The sequence below is a fragment of the Pipistrellus hanaki genome (genome assembly GCF_964339955.1).
Source record: "Pipistrellus hanaki genome assembly, chromosome: 2".
In the NCBI taxonomy this organism is placed as follows: Eukaryota; Metazoa; Chordata; class Mammalia; order Chiroptera; family Vespertilionidae; genus Pipistrellus; species Pipistrellus hanaki.
In genome coordinates, this window is record NC_140504.1 from 116,572,967 (window position 1) to 116,600,529 (window position 27,563).

Here is a 27,563-nt window from a genome sequence, read left to right on the forward strand (position 1 = left end):
ACTTGGCTGCCTCTGTACGCTCAGCCACCAGCCCCACATGGCCAGCCACTCCCCACATGACATGCTTTGCCCCCATGGCTCTCTGGCTTCCTTCCCTCCAGGCCTCAATAATAAAAGCACAGCTGGAGACAAGGAACAGTCACCCTAACCTGGAGCTCCGCCTGTCCCTCCTCCAGGGAGAGGGGGTTGAGGATTTGGCCTGACCCAGAAGGAAAAGCCATCACTTTGGAAGGGGTCAAGGGGGTGCAGCGGGAGGGGCCAGCAGAGCTAGGAGTGCAGGAGTGCCGGGAGGGACGGAATCCACGTTTTCCATCGCCTTTCACCTTCCAGCTGACCCTTGCCTCCTGGCTGAGTGTGCTCAGCACCCTGGGTGCAGCATAAAAGCACCCGGGTCAGGGCTGGGCCAGGGCTGGGCTGGGCCAGGGCTGGGCTGGGCTGAGCTGGGCTTGGCTGGGCAGAGCAGGGTGTGTGGAGTAAGGGCTCTGAGAGGAGGCTGGGTTCCAGCCGGATTCTACCCTGACTTGGGACATTATGTCACCTCTGGGCTTTAGTTTCTTCATCTGAAAAGCACAGGGCTGGAGCCTGATGGGTTCACAAAGATCCTCTGAGCTCCATTCGGCAGTGTGTGCTCCCAAGTGAGCAGTCGGCCCCTTTCTGGGGGACAGAGGCGGAAGGTGAGGTGGTGGTGGGAGGGCTGTCTGTGAGCTCCTGTGAGAATGCTCTTCACATCTCTCTGTCACATGGCCTCACCAGGTCTTCTGGGTTTGGTACTGGAGCTCACACCCTCGCTCCCATTCCAGCGATTCATGGCCGCCGCCAGGACGCAGTGCCCCAAAGCACGCCTGCCAGGCCATGCCCACTGCCCCTCTCCCAGGTGCCTCTGCAGGGACCTGGCTGGGTCGTCAGCTGTCCCTAAGCCGGGGAGCTCCTTGAGTTACAAAGCGGAGAGGACATGGAAACTGAAACAGGAGAAGCAGCTGCGCGGCCAGAGGGCTCCTGGGGCAGCTAGGGAAAGACAACCCGGCCAGAGTGACCACATTATTTATTGGTTCTCTTGGGAAGACATATATGGTTAGGAAAAGAACTTCTCCATATCACAAGACACAGACCTGCTTTTTCGTGGCTCAACAAGCACCACCAAACTCACTCAAAGGCAGCGGTCAGGCTCGGGAAGGGAAGTACAAACGATCGCATGTGGGCATCAGTTATTTTTCCCCAAGCGCCTCACAGGATGTGGGGTTCAGAGAAAATGCATTTTACTTCACAGGAGGGAGGGAGGGAGGGAGGGACCCCGCTGAAGGGGAGGGTCTTACTCGGGCCATCCGTCCAGCCACCCCAAGTGAGCCAGCTGAGCTGTCTTGGGCCTGAGCTAGCCTGTCTCTGCCCAGGGAAGGGATTCCAGTAGCCAGACCCGGGATATTTTGAGAAACAAAGGGAATTAGCCCCCACAAAAGCCCAAAGCATTCCCACCACTTCACAAACTACCACCCTGGGCTGTAGAGAGGAGAAAGGCAGGGGTGGGGAGGCTGGGCGAGGAAGGAGGAGGAAGGCTGGCCAATTGGAAATGATGTCATGTGGCCACAGCTAAAAAAAACACGGGCTGCTGCGTGCTGGGTGCCGTGCTGGGGCTGCAATGCCAGGCCAATGCTGGCCGGGGAGTGGGTCTCACCGGTTGGATCAAGTGGCTGCTTTCCTGGAAACCGGGCTTCTGGTTGCTAGGGCTGATAAGGCGGGGAAATGCTCCCCCCCCACCACCGCCGGGTTCATGGGAAAACATTTTGACATTGAAGAAGAGCTGGGACATGTTAACCACTGAGAAAAAGCAGAGCAGCCCTGGCTTAGTGGCTGCAGCTACCAGCCCTGCAGGGACTCGAATTACCAACTCCAGGGTGCAGAGGCCAAGGAATCAGATGGTGTGTGCCCCTGAGACTGTTTGGGGCAAATCCCAAAGGACACACCACCTACTGTGGCTCTGGGGCACCCTGTCTTCTCACAGTGTCCCCCAAAATACAGTTTCTACTCTAGATGGCTGAGCCCTTGCACCACATGTGTGCAGACAACACCCTGGCAGCCAGTCCAGGCACTGCACACTTGCTGATGTGGCACCTCAGGCCAGTGCCGAGAAAGGTGACCCTGGGCAGTTAGAAATGACCTGCAGCAGGCGCAGGAGGCCCCTAGGAGGCCCTGACTGCGTCAGGGCTGTGCTGGCAAGTGTGGCCAAAAGGGCAATGGCCTTGGAGCCCTTCTGTGCTGAGGTTGGGACCACGGGGCAGCCTTCAAGGAGAAAGGTTTGGGGTGATTCAGGAAATAAAATCCTTTGGCACAGAGCCAGGGCTGGCCTAAGGTACACTGATTTCTGCCCTGTAACAAACAGTATTGTAACTGGTGCCTCCACATCTCCATTTTCATCCACTCGGAGATCAGCTCCACTGAGATGTGTGAAGCGCAGGCCCTATATTGAAAAATCCAAGTGTCCACCAAATGCCCAAGACAGCTTTGGACCCACATACACAACTAACAATTTCAGTTTTTCTATGACACTCCCTGTAGACATCTATGAGCTCCCAGCAGAGGACCAGGGAGTGCACTGAGCTCAGAACAGCCAGATCCAGATGCCCCTGTGGGGGAGCCCCTACTCTCTACACCCCCAGTCCTGCCCTGTAAGTCATCCTGGGAGCCTGGGCGCCCCATCATTTCCCTCAGGGTCTATCTCTGCTCTAACCATGGAAGTGAGAGCAAATGGGCCCCCTACTGCTCTGTGGCTCTCTATTCCCCAGGATACCCCCTAGAGAACTGATTGTTTTCTGGAGGTATGGAGTAATGGGGAAGAGGAGGAATAGAAGCAGAGGAGAAAAGGAGTCTGAAACCAGCACCCCAGTGAGACCAGATAGGAAAGTGGGGGGTGGAGTCAGGCTAAGAGGCATGCCATAGACAGGAACCCATTGGCACAGGCTTAGGGAACAATGAAAAGTGCAAAGGCAGATAAATCTAATTTTTACAAAAAGATTTTAAAGAAAGTGAAAAAGAATTGAAAAGTTGAAGGGAAAAAATTTGGCCTATTAGAAACAAGACCATATAAACACCTTCATGCATACATACATACATACACGCAGAAATAGAGAGATGTAGATGTAGGTATAGATAATATAAATACAGATATGAAAGTGAGAAAAGAAATAAAGAGCAAGAAGCAAACATTTCATTAGAACAATAATTTCTATTCCAGAAAGCTAGTAAGAATAAGCATTTTGCAAATTTAAACATTCTACATGGCAGATAACAATTATAAATACAGTCCTATTAATAGTACTGAGCAGTAATACTATTATGATTGAACAATCATTCTTTTTGAAATATTGGTCTAGCATTTTCTAACAAAGTGCTTTAAAGGTCATATTTTGATACAAATCCCACCTGGGTGACCCTGGACAAGTCTCCTAAGTACTCTGTGCCACCTGCAAAGGGACTTAATAAGAGTACCTACTCAGGAGGTGGCTGGGGCAATTAAATGAACTCACTATTTCCCAGTTAACAGTACAGACTCTGAAATGTTAGTTGTTACTATCATGTGAGATAATTATATGTCTTCTTTAATTTGGAATTAACTGGAGGCTAAGAAGCCAGTTAGAGGAATGTTTCAATCATCCAAGCAGGGGGTGATGGTGGCCAAAAGCAAGGAACTGGCAGTGAGCTTGGAGAGACTAAGCGTTATTTGTATCCAGTTTTTTGATCATCATAAATTGTGAGATGGTTATTAGTCTCATTTTATAATTGATAAAAGCAATCCACAAATCTGTAATTTTTTCAAGGTTATATAGCTGGGATATGGGGGAGTTAGGATTTGACCTCAGGCTGTCTGGCTCCAGGGTCAGGTCCACAACCTTACCCTCTCCCCATATAGCCTTTCTGAAAGATAAGGAATTCAGTTGCATTTGAGGACATCTAAGATGCTATGAGGAGTAGTCACTTGGATATATCAGTCTGAAACTCAGACAAGAGGTGAGAGATAGCAACTAAGCTAATGATTTCAGATGTGGGGGCATAGCGGTGAGACCGCCACCATGGACGTGGACAGGTAAGGAAGGGAGACTGTGCCACGTGAGGAGGCAGAGTCAGCTGCCAGCCCCCCATGGGGACCTACGTGTTGGCTGCTTTTCATTGTGGACACAAACATATCACAGTGACTTCATGTAGGAGGTTATTCAGCTGCCCTTTGCGATGAAGCGGCCCCGTCCTGGTGGGAGTCACACCTTGACTGCAGCAGCTCCCTGTCCCTGAGCCCTGGTGGCTGAAACTGAGCAAACAGCAGGTGCCTGGCCAACCTGAGGCTCCCCACAGGACACTGAGCCGATAACCAGTGGTGCCAAAGCAAGGACAGCAAGGCTAGATTCCAGCCCGGGCAATGCCATCGTGTCCTGTGATGACAGGAGGTGGCCGTGGCTGGCAGCCGAGTTCCTGAACCTGAGGCAGGATCATGGCTAGGTTCTGGTCGCCCATCTTCTTTTGGTGGCCAGCTACGTTCTTAGCCTTGTTCTCTCGTCTGTCTGTCTGCTCAGTCACCTCCTGACATACTCCCCTGAATCCCTTTCCTAGAGTCAGTTTCCCTTGTTAATCTAGCGCTCTGACAGATCCCACATCAACCTGCCATTCTTTCAATAACTCTATTTTCTTTGCACTCCTTTCTAACCTTTGTAATAGATTAAGAAAGAGATTATATATTTCCACCTAAAAGAAATTTTATTGGGGGGGGGAGGGGTATAGCCATAAAGAATGATTGCCCTTTATCATAACAAGTATCCAATGTACAAATGTAGCAGGTATGAATTCTTCCACCACACCTGCAATGTTATGAAAAATGTCTCATTCAAAAATTTTAATTAAATTACATCCCAGGTCCAGCCCCCATGCAATGGACTGAATGTTTTTGCCACACCCAGAAAACGTATATGTTGAAACCCCTACCCCACAATGTGATGGCGTTTGGTAGTGGGGTCTCTTGGGGGGAGGAAGGGAGGGTCATCAGGTCAGGAGGGTGGAGCCCTCAGGGTGGATTAGTGCTCTCATAAGAAGTGCTACCTGTCCCTGTCTCTCCCCCTTCCCCCACCCCCACAGGCGAGGACACAGCAAGAAGGTAGCTGTCTACAAGCAAGGACAAGGCTGTAAGCAGCACCAGTTCTGCTGGTGCCTTCATCTTGACTTCCAGCCTCCAGAACTGTGAGAAATAAATGCCTGCTGTTTGAGCATCAATATATGGTATTTCTGTTTTAACAGCCCAAATTGACTGAGACACGCCCTTGCCAAGGTTGGTTAGAATAGCCAATGTTAAACATTCATGCCCCTCTACCCTGCCGCACGCAGTAACTCTCCTGCTTCTGAGAAATGGAGAACCTCTCCTTCTGTATAAACAGTCACTGCTTCTTCTTTGCTGCTTAATGCCAGTCCTAGGGGCTGATTCTCCCCATCTGCCATGCCCTGCCATCCTGAGCTTTCCTCTCCTTTACCAGTGTTCCCAAGGCCACAGGGCCTGGTGGCCAACCTCACAGTCACATTTACCCTAGGTCCCCAGAAGTGCTGTCCGGGAGTGCCCTAGCCTAGTGAGCTATGAATCCCGCAGTCCTCTTCCCTGGTGTATCCACAGCCCCCTGACCCTCAATCCCCCGGCCTCTCCCACACAGCGCACACCTCTTGTGGGAATCTACCTTCTTGATCCTGCAATTTCTAGGGTGTGAGAGGAGATTGTGTTCAGGTACCAAGACAGCAGAGAACACAAGAACTCCACAAAATGATCCTTTTGTTTTTCCCTGTGGGAAAGAGGAAATTACTTCTTCCTTTTGCTGCCTCCTACGGAAGGGGATGAACAAATATAAAATTAAATATCTCCGTTCCAGAGCTGAGATGGCAACGGCCCTTAAAACACAACTTTCTATATAATAAAAGGTTAATATGCAAATCAACCAAACAGCAAAATGACCAGTCACTATGATGCGCACTGACCACCAGGGGGCAGGTGTTCAATGCAGGAGCCTCCAGTTTTAAATAAGAATCACTTATACCCTGGCTGTCATGTCTCAGTGGTTAGAATGTCTGCCTGTGTAGTGGAGAGTCAAGGGTTCAATCCCCCGATCAAGGGCACATACTTGGGTGGCAGGTTCAATCCCCATCTCCAGTTGAGGCATGTGTGGGAGACAACCAATCAATGTTTCTCTCTCCTCTCTCTCTCTCTCTCTCTCTCTCTCTCTCTCTCTCTCTCTCTCTCTCTCTCTCCCCCTTTCTCTCTCTCTTTCTCTCTTCACCTCCTCCCTGCCCCCAACACTCCATCTCCTCCCTTCCACTGTCTTTTTAAAAATCAATGAAAAAATATCCTCACTCCTTGGGTGAAGATTAAAACAAGAATAATTACTTATGATGTAAAATGTACATTTGCTGATATTATGGCTTGAAGCAAAAGAAATCAACTAATTATAGCTTAAACAAAACAAAACAAAAAATGTATTTTTTCTTAAGAAAAGAATACCTTGTCAAAGCAGAAATGGGGCCAGGACTCTGAAAGGATTGAAAACAGGACTGGAATGTTGCCAAAACCACAGCGGTATTTTTGTGTCCCTCACCTATGCTCTCCATGGCACACCTGCTGCGCTTTTCTCTCTGCAGACCACTGAGCTGGCTCAGCTCCCCAGGATATTATGCAGAATGTGTTCCTAGCTCCCAAATGTACGTGCTCCGGTCCCCACCTGGGGAAAGATTCACTCAATCAATCTTTGCCTTTTATTCTCTGTCTCTCTCTTTTATCTCTCTTCTCCCCCATTCCCTAACCCCCACTCGTCCCTACCAATCTCCAAACTCCTAGGGAAGGGACTTTGGTCCAGCTGTTCTCTCTCCCTGGTCCAATCAGCTGTGGCCAGGAAGACCAGTCCTGTTGCCCAGACATGGTTATCAAGAGCCCAATCTTAAAGTTGCAAAGGCTGGTGAATGGAAGGAGGTGTAGAAAGGGAGGTGGAGCTAAGAAGGGCATCTTGCTTGCTTGTATTCCCCTAGATGTTGCCCCAAGATAAGGATTACAGAGCAATTAAGTAATTTGGAAGGTGAAAGCAGCACCAATCAGGAAATGGGAAAGTGATGCTGGGAGAGGAAAGACACCAATAAGGATGACTCATCAATACAGCTACCACAGTGGATGGCTCTGGAAGGGAATTCTGGGAAACAAGGCAAACTACACTTTTAAGTTACTCCACGTGAGGCGTAAGGAAGCTCAGGTTCAAGTCAACTACCAAGGATTCTTGGCTGAAGGCTGTTCCTCAGTGGTGTTAATTCTAAGGCATTCCCAACCTGCCTCAAGCATGGGAGCAGAGTGGGATTCTCCGATTCCAGAAAAAGCCTCAGACCGGGGTCGATAGTGAAGCTGGGCAGCCTGGAGCATTGGAAAATAGCTGAGGTCCAAAGACTGGACCACAACAGTTTCTGCTTCTGCTAAAACTGTTATTGAATGAGACAGAGACATCATGGGGACTAAATCCACCTTCCATCACATCCACTGTGCTTGTTCCCAACTCCTGTGTCTCTATAACCCAGAATAATGAAAGCGGAGCCTCTGAGAAGCCACCAGATGGGATCCCAGGGCTACATCATGTGAGGAGCAAGAGGTGCTTTCAAGTCAGAAAAGGAATTGAAAAGGCCTTCAAGCAACTGCCTGAAGTTATTAAACAAAGGAAAGAGGGTTCTCTAGGCTAACTCTATTGAACTACAATAATTCACTAAGACAAACATCGACATGCACCATAGTACTTTATGAGGTTCATGTAATACATATGTATCTATGTATGAATGTGTGTGTATCTTATAATGAATGCAACTTTTTATTTAATTGGTTGCCTTATGCTATAAAGGTTTTCAAATTAGGTTCCAACATTCTGCATCTTTCATGCATTGCTGTTGCCCATTTTACATTTTTGCACATCGTGTAAACTTTCCCCTGGAACAGATGATGGAGTGGGCTAGCTGTAACTGCCATTTTTAAGGGGAGAGGGGAGCAAGAAGGAGAACTCAGGTAGTCCCAGGGAAGTTCAAGGCTCAGGCTCTTTTTATTTTCCTGGAATAAGTGCATTAGGATTATACAACTTTTCTCAAGTGGTCAAAACAAAACAATAAAACGGTATTGACATTTTAAAGATAATGACAGCAGAAAAAACAACTTCAAGTTTCTTTTTATTTTTAGTTGTATAATGGGTGTATCAAATATTAGCAAGTTAGCAAAAATTAAATACTCTGCATGCATGTAATGCCTCAGTACCCTAAATGTGTGATTTAATATAGATTTACTGAGTACCGAGAGGCTAAGTGACTTGTCCAGGGTAACACAAACAATATATGCTGATGGAACCTTGACTTGCACACCCAGAACGCCTGACCCTAAAGTGTGTGGCCTTAACTACAGCACTGCACTGCTTGCAATTGTCACACTTGTTGAAGATTTGTGTCGGCTTCATCTTTGTTAGATACCATGCTTAGAACACTTGACATTTCAAAATTGGAAACATTTAACTGGGGTCTTCTCAAATCACTATACAACTCCAGACAACAGAGATACTTAACTGTGAGCTCCCTTCTTTTAACTGCCACACTGAGACACTGTTGTTCAGACTTGTGCGACAGTGCCTTTGGAGATAAGCTTTTCATAAATGTAAGCAAGGCCAGGCAAAGCAAAATCACCACAAAACACAGCTTCTAAGGGACTCAGGGCTTTTGGCACTGGATTGATGTCAAGCATCAATTATTCAGAATAGACTATAGTCTACTCTTTCAAAAAAGTTCCCCTAATATGGCTGCTACCTTCCTCTTTGGAGCTCTGCCCCAGAGAAGCCACAGGGAACATGAAAGCTCTGAGAAGCTGATGTGAAACCTGTGAGATACCCTTGGTTGGGTCTTAAACCAGGAAAGAGCTGAGTAGGCAGAAGATGGCTGGGTGCACAGAAGGGAAACATTTATCTGTGCTTCCTTCCACCCCTCACCTGCCATCCCACCATTCCTGGAGAGAAAAGCGCAGCTAACCCAGGACTGGCTGCAGACAACAGAGAGGCGTCAGGGCAGAGCTGGGACCCTCTGAGGATTCCAGAAATCACATCAGAAAATCAATAGGGACAAACAGATCCTAGGTCCTTGTGCATGCTTCTTTCCACTCCTCCTATCACATTTCAAGCATTAGATAGTTACCACCAAGAGAGACAGTGATAGTGCTTAGAAACCAGGCCTCCCAGGCAGGAGTATAGAGAGGTAGAAGAAGTATAATAAGGATAAACCTAAATTAGCATCCAAGTGTTCTCTTTCTCTCTCTTTCTAACCCCACACCTACCACCACTCTCTCAAGTCATAAGTACACACATTTTCTCTCCCTAAACCTGACAAAGAGTGACACAATCTAGGGCCTGAGCTAAAGACCTCACACCACCAGCCAAGGAACCCAATATTCTGGGAAGATAATGCCTGAAAGAGAAAAATAACCACAGAAAAGTGTGATTGTGGTCAAAGAAAATAGATGCCACATGAATGCACAGTCGTGACCCAGGGAGAAGATCGTACAAAAAAGCATCGTGCTCTACTTCAAGTACTTGGTAATGTAAAGCAAGCAGTCACAACTGAGAACTAATTGGAGATACTGGGTCTTAAAAACACAGTCAGTAGATGAGGCAAGGAGACGAATGGACCAGTCTCTCTGGAGAAGAGTGAAATGAAGGAGCGTCTTTGGCCAGCAATACCATCCCAGGCTTGTTGTACCCAGTTTTCCCCAATGCACCTGGCAATAAGTTCACCTGGGGCACCTGTGAAACCTAAGCATCCAGGGCCCCCTTCAGATCTGCTGAGTCAGAATCTCCAGCAAAGGGGCCTGAGAGTCGGCATGTTAATAAGTAATACCCCTCCCTCTCTCCCTACAAAGTGATTCCTATAACCAGGCAAGACTTCTGTCCTTGAAAAATTCTCACCCTGGGGCAACAGGGGACATACCTGAGACAGCTTATCACAGTGAGCTGTGCAATGGGAAACAGGAGACTAAGCAAGGTGACCACCACCAGGGAAATGGATTGATAAATATGGAAGATAATTCTATGAAATAACATGCAACGTGGAACCCCTGAACTAAGTGTGCATTTTTATTGAGCAAAAAAGGAAAGCATCAGAACAAAATTTACAGTACAAAACCTATTATGTACATTTTAAACACGCACACAATACTAAAGACACTTACATTTTATATGCATGTATATACCTAGAGATCAAGCATGGAAAGACAGCATATTTAAAGTAGTGGTTGTTGTTAATGCAGAGAGGGGAATCATGGATCAAATAAGAAAAATATCTTGTATAGAAAAGAGGATCCAAGATGGCTGCTCAGGTAGACACCTAACCGCAGCAGCACACAACAATTTCAATGGAATACAACTAAAATGTAGAGTGGACATTGCCCAGAGCTACAGGTAGTCGACTGACTGAAAATTCTACAAGAAGGAAAGAGAAAACCAGAAGGAAAATCAGAGGAGCTGAAAAATCCTAAGGTACGGAGACATGCTGCACGCACACACGCGCACATGCACGGAGAGGACACAGCCGGAGAGGAGGAGAAGGCTGGGTGCCTTCCTGGCATTCTCTAGCAGGAAGAAAATAAAAACCCCGGCCTGGGCTGAACCCCAGAACCGGCAGCGCTGATCCCCAGTTATGGGCCAGACCCTGGGGACCCAGGCTCGGGCAGGGGGAGACGGGGCTGTGAGGCGAAATCCCAGGGGAGCGGTGAAAAGCAGAGCCCCTGGAGTCGGAGTCGCGCACATTGCGCACAGAGGAGGGAATGTTGACTCTGATGCTGGATTGCCCTGGAGGGAAGAAACAAAACCTCCGGCGATGCTGAGCCCCACTCCCGACTGCTCTGAACCCCAGTTCTAGGCCAATCCCTGGGGACCCAGGCTCAAGCAGAGGGAGACAGGGCTATGAGGTGGAGTCCTGGGAGAGCAGTGAAAGGCCGAGCCCCCGGAGTCTCGCACATTGTGCTCAAGGAAAGGAATGTTGACTCTGATGCGGGATTGCCCTGGAGGGAAGGAAACAGGAGTTCAGGCCGTGCTGGGCACCAGTTTAGACTGCTCTGAACCCCAGTTCTAGGCCAGACCCTGTGGACCCAGGCAGAGGCAGGGGGAGACGGGCTGTGAGGCGGAATCCCAGGGGAGCAGCGAAAAGGGAGCCCCTGGAGTCCCGCACATTGCGCACAGAGGACAGTCTGTTGATTCTGATGCTAGATGCCCCTAGCGGGAAGGAGAAAAAAAGCTCCAGATTGGAGGAACGCAACCAGGAGCAGGAGCCCCTGCCGAACACTGGTCAGCCAGGTGCCAGCAAGGAGCCGGGCTATGGGGCCTCCGGGGGGGGGGGGGGGGCGGGGTGCCCCCGAGCCTTCGACCACTGAGCGCGGGCCACGGAGCCGAGGCCGGGGGCTGCTTACTGGGCGGCACTGACCCCGGCAACAGGCTGAAGCCTCGCAGGAGCCCGCGGAGAACAAAGGGGTGCCACAGGCCAACCTGCGGAGCTTTCAGGCCAAGGAGGAAGAAACTGAAGAAGTTTTCAATGTGAAGAAATCAAGTGAGAGCAAAAGATAGTAAAATTACTTAAGAAAGAATACAAAGAAGATCTTAAAAAATCGAAGACTAAGTCAGAACTCAACTTAGCAGCCAACATTGCAACATAAATGCGTTTAAAAAAAAAAAAAGAAGAAGAAGAAGAAAGGACAGAATGTTGGAACTGTGGCAGCCAGGCCTAGAGTGGCCAGGCACAAGGCAGTGGCAGCCGGGCCCGGAGCAGCAACAGCCAGACCCCAGAGCAGCAGCAGTCAGAACCAGAGCAGCAACAGCCAGGCCTGGAGCAGCCAGACCTGGGGCAGTGGCAGCCAGGCCTGAGGCGGAGGCGGCCAAGCCCAGGGTGGCCAGTCCAGGAACACCCAGGCCCGGAGAAGCCGGGCCCAGAGCAGCCGGGTCGGGAGCAGCCAGACCCAGAACATCAGCAGCCAAGCCCGAAGCATCCAGGCCGGGAGCTTCCAGGCTCGGAGCGGCCAGGCCCGGGGCAGCCGGGCCCAGAGCAGCCGGGTTGGGAGAAGCCAGGCACAGAGCAGCAGCAACCATGCTTGGAGCAGCCAGGTCGGGAGCATCCAGGCCCGGAGCGGCTGGGCCCAGAGCAGCCGGGTTGGGTGCGGCCAGGCCCGGAGCAGCAGCTGCCACACCCGGAGCAGCCAGGTCAGGAGCAGCAGTGACCAGACCCGGAGCAGCTGGTTGAGGAATGGACCAGAGCAACAGAGGCCAGGCCCAGAGCAGCCAGGCCCGGAACAGCTCGCTCCTCGCCTGCCTCCGCCCCAAGGCTGCCTCTCAGATATGGCTGAAAACTTTTGGGGGAACTTGAGGGTCTGCTGAATCAAATGAGGAAGGCTTAGATCTGGATGTGTTGAGTTAATATAGCGCTGGGGTGTTGATCTGTGAGTGCCTTGTGTGGGGCCTGGATGAGGTTGGTTGATCTATTTGGAAATGTCTTTTGTGTGAAGTGTATCCCTGGGCATGTGGAGGTATTATTGATTTGAGAAAATGCTAAGTAACTGATTTACTATCTGAAAAATTTAAAGTTCTGAAAGTTTAAGGTCTCTTGCCAAAAAGAGGTTTTAAAGCTAACACCTTAATTTTAATGGAGAAAGGGAATGACAAGCCCTTCCCACCCAGAACAGGTAATCCAATTCCAACCAGCAGTTATGTTTAAACAATGTGTCCATTTCCACTTGAATGGCTATACCTTTTGATAGTCTAAGGGCAAGTTTACATGTAAACAAGTTTGCTCTCAATTCCCAGGGCAGAAAAAAAAAACAAGGTTTAAAATGATTAGATTTTATTTTTTTTTTTAATATATTTTATTGATTTTTCACAGAGAGGAAGAGAGAGGGATAGAGAGTTAGAAACATCGATGAGAGAGAATCATCGATCAGCTGCCTCTTGCACACCCCCTACTGGGGATGTGCCCACAACCAAAGTACATGCCCTTGCCCGGAATCGAACCCGGGACCTTTCAGTCCGCAGGCCGACGCTCTATCCACTGAGCCAAACCGGTCCCGGCAAAATGATTAGATTTTAAAATTTATTCTTAGAAGTGTAAAAGTTTATTAATTAAAAACAAAACAAACAAAAAAAACAACAACAACAACAACAAAAGGAGATTGAAAAACCTGATGAACAATAACAGCGGTTCATTGTAGTAGAGTCGGTGATATGGGAGGGGAGTGGACTGACTGTTCTCAGGGAAAGGGAGGGAGGAAGAGACTGAACATAAACTGTGCACCTATGGATGAGGACAATGGGGGATGGGGAGGGGGCGGAGGATGGGGTGGGAACCTGGTGGAAGGGGGAAGAAATGAGGAACCTTTGTAATAATATGAATAATAAAGATTGATTTAAAAAAAACTAATTTAAATTTAAAATTTAAGTTAATAACACTTATATTAAATGTTTTAAAAATGTTTAAAACTTGTCACTTTCCAATAACTCAGCTGTTTAATTACGAATGTTCTCATGCATATTCATTGCTACTGTATCAAGTGTGCTGAAAATAAAACATGATGTACTAATGAAAAAAAAAAAAAGAAAAATATCTTGTATAATAAAGAGGTAATATGCAAATTGACCATCACACCTTCACAAGATGGCTGCCTACTACCAGGCCAGCAGGGGCGTTAGTGAGGGAAAACCAAACAACTGAACAAGCAGACTGTTTGGGGAGACCAGACCAGCAGGGGGGCGGTAAGGGGTGACTAGGCTGGTGAGGGAGCAATTAGGGGCAATCAGGCTGCCGGGGATGGGGGGAGACAGTTAGGAGTGACCAGGCTGGCAGGAAGGGGGCAGTTGGGGGCGAGCAGGAAGGCAGGCAGGTGAGCGATCAGGAGCCAGTGGTCCAGGATTGTGAGAGGGATTTCCGACTGCTGGTTTAGGCCCGATCCCGCTAAACCGGCAGTAGGACATGTCCTGAGGGATCCCAGATTGGAGAGGGTGCAGGCTTGACTTAGGGGACTCCTCCTCCATGCATGAATTTAGTGCACTGAGTCTCTAGAATAAAATAAAACAAAAGAAGTCCCTCACCTCTCCATGGAGGCAGGTGCCATGAACTAAGAAAAGCTTAACTCTAATATCTGCATCTATCTGAGGTAGTTTTGTGTTTTGTTTTGTTTTGGCAGCATTCAAATGGGACTTTTACTTCCTTGAACTGAGATTGCCTAAATCTGAGTTTCTGTCCCTCCTCAGACTTGCTCTCCTGGCCCCCCTCATTTTCTTCAATTCAATGAGCTCCCCATATCTTTGCAATAAATATCTTCCCGCCCCCCAAATTAATATTTATCCCCCCTGGGGAATGTAGAGATCCCTCTCTGTGAACAGACTTCTGGGCCAAAGCATTGTGCAACCATTCGTGCTCATGCCCAGTGTCCCAGCCCGCTGTCTCCAGGGCCACAGCTCCTCTGGAAGCAGCAAGAACATTCAGGTCATGTTTATGTGTGGAGCGGTCATGTCCCCAGCATCTAGCACAGGGCCTTGCATACAGAAAGGGGTCAATAAATACTTTTTAAATTAATGATATCGGGAATGAATGAACAAATTGGTGAGAATATGACAGCTGCTGTTTCAACTTGCTTTTTAACAAAATCTCTTCTCCAGGTCATCAAATGTTTTTCTGTTGGTAACCTTGGCCTAAAGCACAAAGGACAGTGGGCCTTCACTGGATATCTTTGTTGGACCAATCCCTAGCAGTTACCTTCAGAGTCAGCTTCATGGGCACACGCCCTGTGCAACCACACAGTCCCCACACTCTCAGTGGTCTCTGCATTTGTTCTTAATACTGTTCCTTTACCCTCTTGTAACCCTTAATACTTCTTAGAAAGGAGCCCCTCATTTTTATTTTGCACTGGGCTCTGCAAATTATATAACTGGTCCCAGTTAGCTCCAGCCTAAATCACACGGCATACATCTACACAAAACGCAAAAGAAACTAAAATACCGTCATTGAACCATAGGACTTGTTGGCATTAGCAAAGATTGTGGCCAAGGAATTTCAGGTCACACAGCCTTCCCTTCTCACCTCTCCTGCAAGGCTGCAGCTCCACAAAGTCCTCTCCCAGGAACATATAATCAGCCACATAAATGTTATGGAAATGTTGGGCACAGACTGCATGCATGAAGATAACTATAAGCAGTGACACTATGTGATAGAACTTGGAACAGTAATTGGGTTTCCACAGACAGTTTCCATTCCATTTTCTGGAAGAAAAGTGGTGTAATGTTTTGGAAAGAACATAGGTTTGGGAGTTAGGGGAAGCTCAATTTGAATCTTCCTTATTCATTTAGTTATATAAACGTGGGCAAGCTACTTAATTTCTTGGAACCCTCAAATTTCATTTCTAAAGTAGAAACAATGGTAACATTGTTGGGAGAAGTAAAGTGAGATTTTTTTTATTTTAATTTTTCCATCACCATTTAATAGTGAGGGTTTTTTTTTTAAGAAATGGAGTGAAGAAAGAAGGAAAGAAGGAAGAGAGGGAAAGAGGGAGAGAGGAAGGGAGGGAGGGAGCGAGGGAGGGAAGGAGGGAGGAAGGGAGGGAGGGAGGGAGGGAGGGAGGGAGGGAGGAAGGAAGGAAGGAAGGAAGGAAGGAAGGAAGGAAGGAAGGAAGGAAGGAAGGAAGGACTAAACATCTAGAATAGTCTCTAAAATGTTGTCAACAGTGGCAACTTTCTTCCTTTATTTCCTTTTACTAGCATTTCAAAAGACAGCTCTTTGGGGCACTCTAAACTTAGAGTCATTTTCCTCTAGTCCCCAGAAATTTTAAATCCTTCCTCAGATAACCCCTGAAATCACTCAGGGCACAAGACATTCTGATCAAACCTATTTTGATCAGAATCTCCCTTTCCTGGCCCATAATCTAATCGCACACAAATATTCTGGAGAAGTTTTCTGACTTCGTTAGTTAGTCTTCATGCTTCCTGAATGCATTTTTTCTCAGTGCTCCCAACTATTTGTACACATCTCAATACCCCTTACTATCTCCAAATAGTCCCCCTGCTATCACCCAGCACTCCCCCTCCACACCTTCCCTTATAACCTTCCGTTCTCCTGGGTGGCAGAGAGAGGTCTCATTTCCTGCTGCCCCGCTGCCCTGGGACAAACGGCATAGCACAGCACAGGTGCATGTTGATAAGCACAGCCGGCTTGATAGCGGCTCTCTGTTCCCCTGAAGCGGGGTCCCAGGGAGGCAGAAAGTACTGTTCTCTGCAGAGTAAACGCGGCTAGGTTTTGAATTCCCTCTTGGCGTTGACCTGGATCCTATCATCCATCCTCTACTATAAAGAGAAGCGTCACCGCATTCAGCCACCTCCCAGGGGACTCAGAGAACAACCAGTAAGTTGTTAGGAGTGAATGCTGCTCTTTTTATTATGTATTTGCTATTCCAGGAAAACCAGTTGTTCTATCATGGACTGCCTCTTACTAGCAATTAAATAAGGGGGCAGTACAGGGAAGGAGAGATAAGGAGGTATTTCTAAACAACAACAACAAAAAGATTAAATTTGTACCCCGTTTAAACTTTCATTTACCCTCAACAAATGAAATTCAACCCATTCCCAAAGATACTAAAATCCTTGAAATAATGTAGTCTGTGAGGAAAGAGGCCAGGATGGCTTTCACTTAAAAAAAAAAAAAAATGTCCAAACCTGCAGTGTGCTTAGCTCCCCAGGTTGGCAATGAGGGTACTGGAGGGTCCTATTGTTTGAGTGAGGACTTCATTCAACCTGGAAATAGACTCTGTTATTGTGAGTAAGGCGATCATCGTGTCCTTTCAAAGCTATTTCACATATCATTCAGCTTCTTTCCCCCCAGCTGAACACCAGCAGGCCTTTCTGCTGACTAAGCATGCCAGGAAAGTGAGGCTGGCCTTAAAGAAATCAACATCCAGGCCAGTTTGTCTTCTTTTGTTCCTCCCTTTGACTTACTAATCCGCATTTTTCTGTCCCCGTTGGTGTAATTTTTGGGGTACCCACGAATGTGGGGGAACTCTGAATGTATGTGCCTGGGCAGTCAGCTGGTGCCAACACTGCAGGTGACCCTCTGAGGTTGGGCCTCAGGAATGGCAAATGCGATTTTCATAAAGTTTGCTTTGAACTTCACAATTTACAAAGTGTGCAAACCGTCTCATTGCATCGATTCTTTATTCTGTGGTTTCCAAACCTTTTTGACCTTTATACATCATAGCCCAGTATGGGTATCACAGGCATGCCCACACATGCTCAAATACCACTCTGTACAATGCGTTGCGTTGTTTACTATTTCATCCATTTGATTGTTTTTAATGCTGGTCACAACCTTCTAAATTGCTTTACAACTCACTAGTGGTTTGCAAACCACAGCTTTCAATTACCCTCCAGTCAGTGGGCTGAATATGCTCAGTTGGCATTTATTCTCATTTCTTCCCCCTTCTAGGCCTTTCCTGAATTCTCAGGGCTAGAAGCCTGGGAACTGCATTTCCTCAACTACCTTGCCTCCAGGGGCCCAGTTTCATTTCTACAATATGATGCGTTTGTTAGATCTGGAGGCAGAGGGAGACGGAAAGTGCTCTTCCTCCCGTGATAGCAGCAGCCACACGCGGGCTCTGATAAATGTGCATGCTTGCTAAAGCCAGAGGACCCGGATGGCCCTGCCAGCCAGCCCTGCTTCTGGGTAGAAGCAGCAGCTTCCTCGCTCTCACAGATGCTCCAGCAATCAGAAATCTTTGTTCTCCCAGTCTTTCCTAGTTTTTAAGCAACTAATTCCCAGCTTAAATACCTTCTTTTTGCTTCAGATATTGGTTTCCGTTTTCCTGACTGAAGCTCAGTTGATACAGATAGATACTGAAAATCTCCATTTTATTTTTGCAGAAACCAAGACTTAAAGGGGTCAAATGAGCCCTATCTGGATTGGCTCACTGGATAGAACACTGGCCTGCAGACTGAAGGGTCCCGGGTTCCATTCTGGTCAGGTCACATGCCTGGGTTGTGGGCTAGATCCCCAGTAGGAGGTGTACAGGAGGCAGCCAATCAATGATTCTCCCTCATCATTGATGTTTATATCTCTCTCCCTTCCTCTCTGAAATAAATAAAAATATCCTCTCTAATAAAAGAGTAATATGCAAATTGACCATCACTCTAACACACAAGATGGTTTCCCCCATGTGGTCAAAGATGGCTGCCACAAGATGGCCAGCAAGGGAGGGCAGTTAGGGGCAATCAAGCCTGCAGAGGGGGGCAATTGCGGGGGAACCAGGCCTGCAGGGAAGGGCAGTTAGGGGTGACCAGGCCTGCAGGGGAGGGAAAACAGGCTGGCAGGGGAGTGGTTAAGGGGTGATTAGGCTGGCAGGCAGAAGCAGTTAGGGACAATCAGGAAGGCAGACAGATGAGCAGTTGAGAGCCAGCAATCCTGGATTGTGAGAGGGATGACAACTGCCCATTTAGACTCAATCCTACCAGTATCAGGCAGTCGGACATCTCTTGAAGGGTCCCATATTGGAGAAGGTGCAGGCTGGGATGAGGGACACACCCCCTATGCGTGAATTTTGTGCACTGGGCCTCTAGAATATATATTTAAAAATAAGAGGTCCAATAACTGGCTCAAGGTCACACAATAATAAGTGGCAAATCTATAACCATGCATTTCTGATGGCAAACATGGTTCTCTTTCCATCATGCACAGATGTTTATGGTTCAAATAGCTGTTGGGGTGTTTTGTTTATACAAAGGTCTAATAACTTCTACATCTAAATTATGGAAAAACTCTTCAAAATGTTCTCAACTCTTTCTCTCCTCTTTAACTGTCAAATTTAAATCTATTTTTTGTGCTTATATTAACTTACTCTGACCTTTCCTTTCTATGAACTACTGTATTTAGAATCTTTGAATTCTGTTAAAGGACATAATTATTTCCTCAGTGTTTTATAGTTACATCTTTGTTTCCCCAAACTGATTTGTAAGTGGCTTGGATAAGAATCCTACTTCAGCTTTCCTGTTTGTATCTGTTATATTTCTTAGGTTTCATTTCTCTGACAAGCCAGAGATATTCAATAAATGCAGTTGCTCAATTAATACATCTTACACAATAGCCATTTTGCCCATTTTTACAGGTTATAAAAATATAACAATCAATCAGCTCATGCCTTCTAACTTGTCTGAGTAAGGAGACATTCTCTGCAAGGCAGTTTAGGAAAAGGAGACTTTTATTCAATGGGTAAAATTGAAGGGTCCTCTTCTCAAATGAAAACAGGACACAATCAACCAAGAAAATGAAGAGAAGGCCATATAACTCTTTCAACAAAGAGGAAATGATTCTTACTGGATCCTAACTATTGATACTGAAACTTGTTTGTTGTCTCAAGAAATTGAAGAATGAAGTTGTGGACAAAAAATGGTTAACAGAAGCGAGTTCACTGAGGGAAGCCAGTTCAGGGAAAGGTGCAGCTGGGGTCCCAGGAGCAGGCCAGGGTCCGGAGCTCCTTTCCTTGGCGCAGTCGGGAGCAGTTCAGTCCCCAAGCCAGTTAAAGTCTAATCGTCCATGTGTGGAGGCCCATGAGGCCACAAGCCCCATGGGCACAGGGAAGCACATCTCCTACCATTAGCCCAGAAATCTGGTGCACAGGAGAGAAAAGGGAACCTCGCACGTTCTGTTTATATGCTTGTTAGTTCCTGGTTGGTTCCTTCAAAGAATTTTCCTTACTAACATTCTTGGGATTTGTTTATATACCTTGTGATTGTTTATCTGCCTGTCTTAGCAACATTCACACATTTTTTAAAGCTCATGTCTTTTGTGCATGCACTTCTTTCCTTGCCCAGTTGGGGTGCCTTAGTAAGTCCTCCTAGCTGGGTTCCCAGTTTCACTTCCTCCTCTCCTCCCCACCTCCCTACACTCATGGTCCCAGTCCCTGCCTATCTGGCTTTCCTCCGTCTCCTCAGTACTAACCTCCTATCTTTCACTTGACTTTAACTCTTTTTTTTATATATCATTTTTATATTCTAAGAACTTTCACAAGGCAAACTCAAATCCTTTGTGCAATGAGACAGGTCCCCCGCACTCACATCAGGGTCTAGAAAGTGTTTCCTGTCACCTGAGATTGAGTTCTGCCTTTTAGCCTAGTGATTCTTGGAGTAAGGTTCTCAGGCCCTGCCCCCATTTGAATTGAAAACAGCAGGTGACCCTGGCACATGCAAAGTTGGAGAATGTTGCTTTCAGCGTTTGAATTGAACCACAAACACGTCTGCCATCCAAAGTTTGTGGCCACTTTATGCACTGTCCTAAAGACTGTATAAAGCAAGGGACACTCAGAATTAGGCAGAATTGAGTTGAACCCTGCACTCCAGCATGCTGTGCAAGAGGGCTGTCCAGGCCCGTCTCCCATCTGGAAAGCAGAAGCCCTCACGCTGCTCGGCTCGACTGTTAGAAAAATTCAGAGCAGTTCTCAAGGGAGGCACTCAGTACCACTGTGTCCTCACACCCCGCCTCTTTGCAGCCATATGAAGGCATGCCTGGTTTTCAGTGATACAGCTCGCATTTTGTCTCCATGAGAATCGAAATTCATTGCAGCTGGCAAGTGAGTCAAGAAAAAGAAATTGTGATAAACATGAAGAAGCATGAAGAGGGTCATGATGCAAGTAAAAGAAAGTAGGGAGAAAAAAAAGGGACGAGAGGAGAGCAAAGAGTAGAACAAAAGGAAATGGGGAACAAGGAAAAGAAGATGAGAACAAATAAAGAAAGAAAACGGTGAATAGGAAGGAGAGGGAGAAAAAAGGGTGAGAAGAGGGAAGGCAGCAGAAGGGAAGGCGATTAAAGCATTCAGGCTCAGCTGGGCATTTAGCTCTCTGTCCCTCCCAGCACGATGCTCTATCTAATTACCCCAGTTCCTCCGGTTCCTCTGAGCGGCTCCTCAGGCTGGAAAGTGGCCCTGTGTCTGGAAAAAGTCAGAAGCATCTTACATGCATGTGTTCCACCTAATCCTTAACTGTATGGGCCTCTGTTCCTGCAGAGGGGCGCAGGCCGTGCCAGCTGCCATATGGCAAGACAGCTCACGGACTCCTGTCCAGGCCACCCAAGAGCCAGAGGGGCGAACGGCACTCCCTTCCACCCAGCTCTGAGCCAGGAGCAGGAAAACGGTTTCTTCCTCTCCCAAATTAAGGGCTGGAAACCAAAGTGTGTCAGATTCTTGCTATTTCCAGTCTCCTCACACTGCTTCCTCCCTGAGCTTTTCTTCCCTAAGCCAGCTTTGTCTGGATGGGCAATTATCCAGTTCTTTCAAATGAAGAGAAGAGGAGGGGAGAGGAGAGGAGGGGAGAAGAGGGGAGGGGAGGGGAGGGGAGGGAAGAGGAGGGGAAAGAAGAGGGAAGCTGTCCTGTCCTTGCTTGCCCTCAGATTCTTCGATTAAACTTCATATGGAAACAAAGCATTCCCCCAGATGAGCATCATCTCCACATGCAGATTTTTTTCACAAGTTTCTTTTTTTCCTCTTTCTGTTAAAATTCTTTTTAAACATAGAAATTGATTCAGTCCAAGAATCAACGAGGGAAAATAGCTCAGCCTGCCAGAAGGACCGTCATGTCTGGAAATCACACAAGCCATGAGGAGAAACCACCACTTTGCCCAGTGCTCAGCATCCTATGAAACACGTTCGCACTTGGGAAAAGGCAGGTGAGAAAGAGAAGCCTTTGCGACCAGTTCATCCCTTACTGGTTGTCTGCCCGGGTCTGCCTTCCCACCCACCCTGCCATCCCCTGTCCCCACTAACCCTGAGGAGTCTACACACCAGTCCTCCCAGACCCAGCCCACCGCCTCCCCACCCCTCCAGTCAGCTCCACAAATGGCAGGTCTGACTCACCTACCACCTGCTTGAATTCAGAGGTTTATGTATTAAGGAATCAGGAAGAGGGAGAAGTACGATACGAATATCACATGTACAGTATACACAAAGCAGGCTAACAAGGCAAGTCTTAAATGAAAAATGAGAAACTAGAACAAGGCTCCGTAGCTCCTTTGGGGGCATTCAGTTGTGGCTTTGTTCCCCGGCACTTTTCACTAAGGCAGTGACAAAGCTGCCCGAAGCAGCCCCGGGTTTCAAAGTGGTCCGAGCATTATGGGATGGTCTGAGAGCAGATGTTAAGGTTAAGGAGGGGGGGCACCCAGAGGAGGTGGTCTCCCTCCCAAGGGCGAGAACTCTGCTCCTGTCATTCCACAGGGCAGGGTGAGTAGGGCCTCGCTTGGCGCCTCCTTCCTGGGCAGCTTGCATGGTTTGGGGGAGCACCTCAGGAAGATTGAAAATCAGCGTATCTTTTGCTTTTCCTCAGAAGCAGAATTCAAACATGAGTGCAATGTATTGGGGAAACAGACTTTCCAGGCTTCCTGTTTAAATCTCTTCAAGGGAAGATATTTACAAATATACCAGGCTGGTATGAATTACCCACAATGCTCCAAGCATTTCCTTTCCTTTTTAAAGGCAAACAAGCACAATCTTAAAGCAAAACAAAACAAAAAACAACAAGCCTGCCAGTGTGGGTGGAGAGTCCTGCCCCATGGCTGTCAGGGTGTCTAGCCTCACTTTACCTGGTCATCTGTGAGGCAGTAATCCCCTCGCAGGAGGGAGGACTCCGCATCTCGGCTCTGCAGGCCAGCTCTCCCACACACCCCTCCTCCCGCTTTCTACCTAGTCCTCAGGACGGTGCCCGCCCCCCCCCCCCCCCCCAGCCCAGGCAGAGCCACCTCTGCCACCCCCACGTCACTTTCCTACTCTCCTTCCTCAGAGCAGAAAATCCAGAGTTACTAGATAACCCAAAGCTGCACAATGTAAATCATTGACAGTTTTTCCTGGGAGATAGAAAATAATTTTACCCGAAGTCAATGGAATTTTTTAATGTTCAACGGCCAGCTCTAAAATAACAAACTTGGGATGGAACTTTACACGTTCCCAGGTAACTGTCTCTACCCAAATATGGGGCAGTCTGTGCCCGACTAGTAAATATCCATTCCAGAAGGCCTGGGTGCACCTTTCCTTGTCAGAAAATTCTCAACGTCTTGAAAGCAAAGGAGCCCGTTAAGGAAGGTGGCGGGTCTGAGGAAGGCTCCCAGGGGTTGTTTTGAGGTCCCTTGTGCCCTGAAAGCCCATCTTGTTCTGCAGCTCAGGAAGCCCAGCCTGACCCACTGCCTGAGGGCGTAGGAAGAGCCAGCCCCAGACACCTCTTTCCAAATACTAAAGCTGTCTCTCTGTGGTACATGTGTATAAAACTCATAGCTACATTTTCTGTGAACAAAATCGGGTTTAAAAATCATGATTGGCCAAGACCGGTGTGGCTCAGTGGTGGAGCTTCAGTCTGCGGACTGGGGAGTCCTGGGTTCGATTCTGGTCGGGGGCATGTGCCTTGGTTGCAGGCACATCCCCAGTGGGGGGTGTGAGGGAGGCAGCTGGTCAGTGTTTCTCTCATCGACGTTTCTGGCTCTCTGTCCCTCTCTCCTCCTCTCTGTGAAAAATCGGTGAAATATATTTTTTTTTTAAAAATTTTTTTAAATCATGATTGCAATTTTATAGAAGACTGATAGACTTTAATTTTTATAACACTTTCAGATTTACAGAAAATTGGAGAGGATGATACAGAGAGTTCCCATATACCTGACACCCAGTTTCCCCTATTATTAACATCTCACATTAGTATGGAACATTTGTTACAATGAATGAACTAATATTGATACATTATTATTATTAATGATCAAGACAAATCTATACATCCTTTGTTCTTTGAATGATTTCTGGATTTCCTATCTTATTTAAGAAGGAATCTCTACCTGTCCTAAACTTTATCCTACTACTATTTTTAAAAAATATATATGTTTTTATTTTTTATTTTATTTATTTATTTATTTTTTGAGAGAGAGAGAGAGAGAGAGAGAGAGAGAGAGAGAGAGAGAGAGAGGAGAGGGGAGAGGAAGAGAGAGAAGCATTAATCTAAGAGAGAAACATTGATCGATTGTCTCACATATGCACACCACAACTTTTCAGTGCCTGAGACAGTCAACCAACAGAGTGACACGGGCCAGGGCTTTCCTACTATTTTTATTGTTGTGTACTTCTCTTCTCCCTTTGTAGTAGAACTAATTCAGGAAACACAGTAACTCTCAGAAAGGAGACACACCTTGAATTCTGTACCCCAGGTCTTTTCTTCTGCTTCTGTTCACAGTTTGCTTTATAATTTCTTGTTTCCCAACAACCTCCTCTTAAAATGTAGGCAACCCTGCCATATTACCTCTGCAGGCCTTGTCACCTCAAGGCCTTGTCAGCAAATCAAGCTGGAGCTCATTAGAGCTTCCCAAGAACAGGCTCTTGGGAAAGATAAGATGCCTCAAAGAGAAGGAGGAAGAAAACAGACTTTGAGCAGAACAAAAGAAATCCATTGAGAGTCCCCTGTGCATCAGATATGATAGTAGGGTGTGAAGATTCAAGACTCAAAGGGCAGCATGATCCCTGACCCCCAGGTTCTGAAAGGGGAAGTGAAGCTCAGAGAAACACTGCAGTATAAGGCAGAATATGCAAGGTCTGGACCAAGGGTAGAGAAGGAAGTTCAATCTGAATGCGTGACCAGGGAAGATGTTAAAGAGAGAGAATTTTCAATGTTAGGATTTTAATAGGTAGCAGGTGGGGACTTTCAGAAGAAAATTTTACATGCAAGTATAGGAAAGTGGGAATAGAATAGACTATTTAGGTGTAATCAACTTTCCCATCTGAAAAACAAGAAGTACATGCGGAAAAACATTACCGTATTTTACGGCGTATAAGATGACCCCCTAATTTTACAGTTAAAACATAGGTTTAGGCCTATATTCACTGTATAAGACTACCCCCCACTTCAAAGAAAAGACTTACTTTGTGGTCAAGATCTGCAGGTAATTTTTGTGCAATTTTGGTCTTTTGCCCCTGATTTTCGGTTGACTTTTTTTCGTTTCAAAGGTCGTCTTACACGCCGGAAAATACGGGTAAGAACTGAAATGGCAAGGTGGCATGAGTCCAGACTTAGGAGGCTGGGAGGTCTGGACTTGGCCCTGAGACAACAGGGACACATTCAGACACAAACTGTCCTACTTTACCCTTAGCTGGCACTAAGAACAGGGGTGTGGGGAGAGGGGTTGTATAGCTCCATTTGATCTTCCAAATCACTGAGGGTTATCTTTAAAACAATCAGATTTGTCAGATTTATCATACTCAAAGGGTCCCACCCAAAACTTATTGAATCCAAATGCCCAGTGAATCAAATGATATGCCAATTGGGAAACTTTTACTTCTGGCTAAACCTGCTCCCAAAGAATAGTCATATTTGTAAGATTCCATAGAAATTATATATGTTTCACCACCTCCTCTTTGTGCCTCTTATCTATGAAAATGCAACTAGAGGGTAGCAAAGATATGCTGCTTTGACTGTCCAGCTGCTCCTCCTTTTTTCCTGGTAACTGTTTCCAGGTACTCCCCAAATTATCCAGTCCCCCATTCTCGGCCCATTGGCTTTGTGTAGAATTAACTGGCTCCTGAGTAGATTACATGATTTGGGTCTAAGCCAATTAGCATATCATACAACACTGGCCATATGATTGGTTCAGGGGCAAGCTCTTGGTCCAATCAGAGACTATGAGATGCAGTGAGACTTTGCCTGGGAGTTCCAAGCCAAAGATCTCTTTTTCCTTCTGTATTTGAACCCAGAAGCTCCTTACCTTGAGACCTGTTGGCAACCATCTTGCAAAGGGGAAGCTTACTGTGTAGAAGGCAGACTTGAGAAAAAGAGACAGCTGGGCCTGGGTTGTATGATTTGAGGCTTGAATATAGGCTTACCTGAGGCCACCCCGGCCCGCCTCCACATCTTCCCTGTACTGCTTGGGTACACTGGCCAGCATGTTCTGTTTGTTGCTTAATCCTGTTCAGATCAAGTTTCTTGTCACTTGCAACTGAAAGAATTATCGCTGATAGTTTTCTGAAGATGTCCTCATGAGGCATGCAGGCCACTGGCAACTTGAGTAAATATGGAGAATTCTTTTGTAAACTTCTCAAATGGCAAAGGAAGTTGTTTCTTTGCTAGGCCAATGAAACACTCTTCCAATGATCTACCAATTCTTTATATAGATAGATATAGATATAGATATAGATATAGATATAGATATAGATATAGATATAGATATAGATATAGATATAGATATAGATATATTGTACAGAGAGGAAGGGAGAGAGATAGAGAGTTAGAAACATCGATGAGAGAGAGTCATCGATCAGCTGCCTCTTGCACACCCCCTACCGGGGATATGCCTGCAACCAAGGTACATGCCCTTGACCAGAATCGAACCCGTGACCCCTCAGTCCCCAAGCTGACACTCTATCCATTGAGCCAAACCAGTCTCCGCCTAATGATCTACCAATTCTATCTCCTTGCTTCCTTGGGTGTGTTGTTATTTGACAACGTGTTAAAATGATATGCTGTAAAAATCTGGTTTATATTGCTCATGCATAAAAAGTTCTTTAAAAATCAGGAAGAACGGTGCTGGGTTGGGAGCAGGGAAGTCAGTTCCTTGTTGGCCCCTCCCAAGGGGATGTCCTGCAGGTCTGCATATATCTGATGGTTCAAGTGAACATCCATCAGACACAGACTCTGCTAGTAGGAGTGAATTTTCTTTACTTTTCCTTGGAGACCCTAAAGCAACAAGCTGAGAATGAACTTTTTAAATTTCCATATTACAAGTAAGGAAAGAAGGAAGAAAGAAAGAGGAAAAGGGAAAGAGAAAGACCTAAGACATAAGTCTTGGGAACTATTTTCCTGGTTCTAACTTTAGACAGAGACCCTTCCTCTCTCTATAGGCCATACCCTAGGAGAGTTAACATGCAATGTAGGTGCAGATAAAGGTTTTGCTCCACGAGAAAGCCTTCTATCAAAGATTTTCGTAATTGCATTTTCATTTTAGGATTAAGTGGTTCGTGGTTTGTTATTCTGGAAAACTCACCTGCCCAGACTTGGTACGTTCTGACAAATAACCTGAGACAAACCCATGATGTGTTTCTGTCTGGATTCTAAAGAATATTTCAAAACCCCTTAAAGTAGCATCTGTACCATAAGAAAAACACCAGTGAATGTTTATTATCCTCAAGCTAATAATAGTCAATAGCAAATTTCCCTTAAAGCTATTTGTAACTGACATCCTGAAAGACTTCTGTGGGGGCCAGCAAGCATCATCGGGGTTCACCGGAGGACAACCTAATGAACCTTCAGGATTGGGAACCACATGTGCAGCCTGCTGGACACTTCCAAAGCCTCTCTGTCTTCCGAGGGAGGAAGGGGGAAAAGATTGACACCAAACTCAGAATCTAATGATTCTATAAACTCCAAATCCAATCATTTGTCCATTGATTCATTCACTTAAAAATATTTATTGAGTACTTCTTAGGTGCCAGCCAGAGGCTAGGCACTACACAGGGACAGAATAATGAATGGGCC

General features: G+C 46.7%; 1 long non-coding RNA gene across 1 annotated transcript in view; it reads right to left on the reverse strand.

Annotated features, from left to right (window-relative positions):
• LOC311617710 overlaps positions 1-22,842 on the reverse strand; it is a 52,385-nt gene extending 29,543 nt beyond the window's left edge. Inside the window, exon 1 of the long non-coding RNA XR_014794160.1 lies at positions 22,651-22,842. This is a non-coding gene — a long non-coding RNA (uncharacterized lncRNA). The remainder of the gene's footprint in view (positions 1-22,650) is intronic.
• Between the last annotated feature and the right edge of the window lie 4,721 nt (positions 22,843-27,563).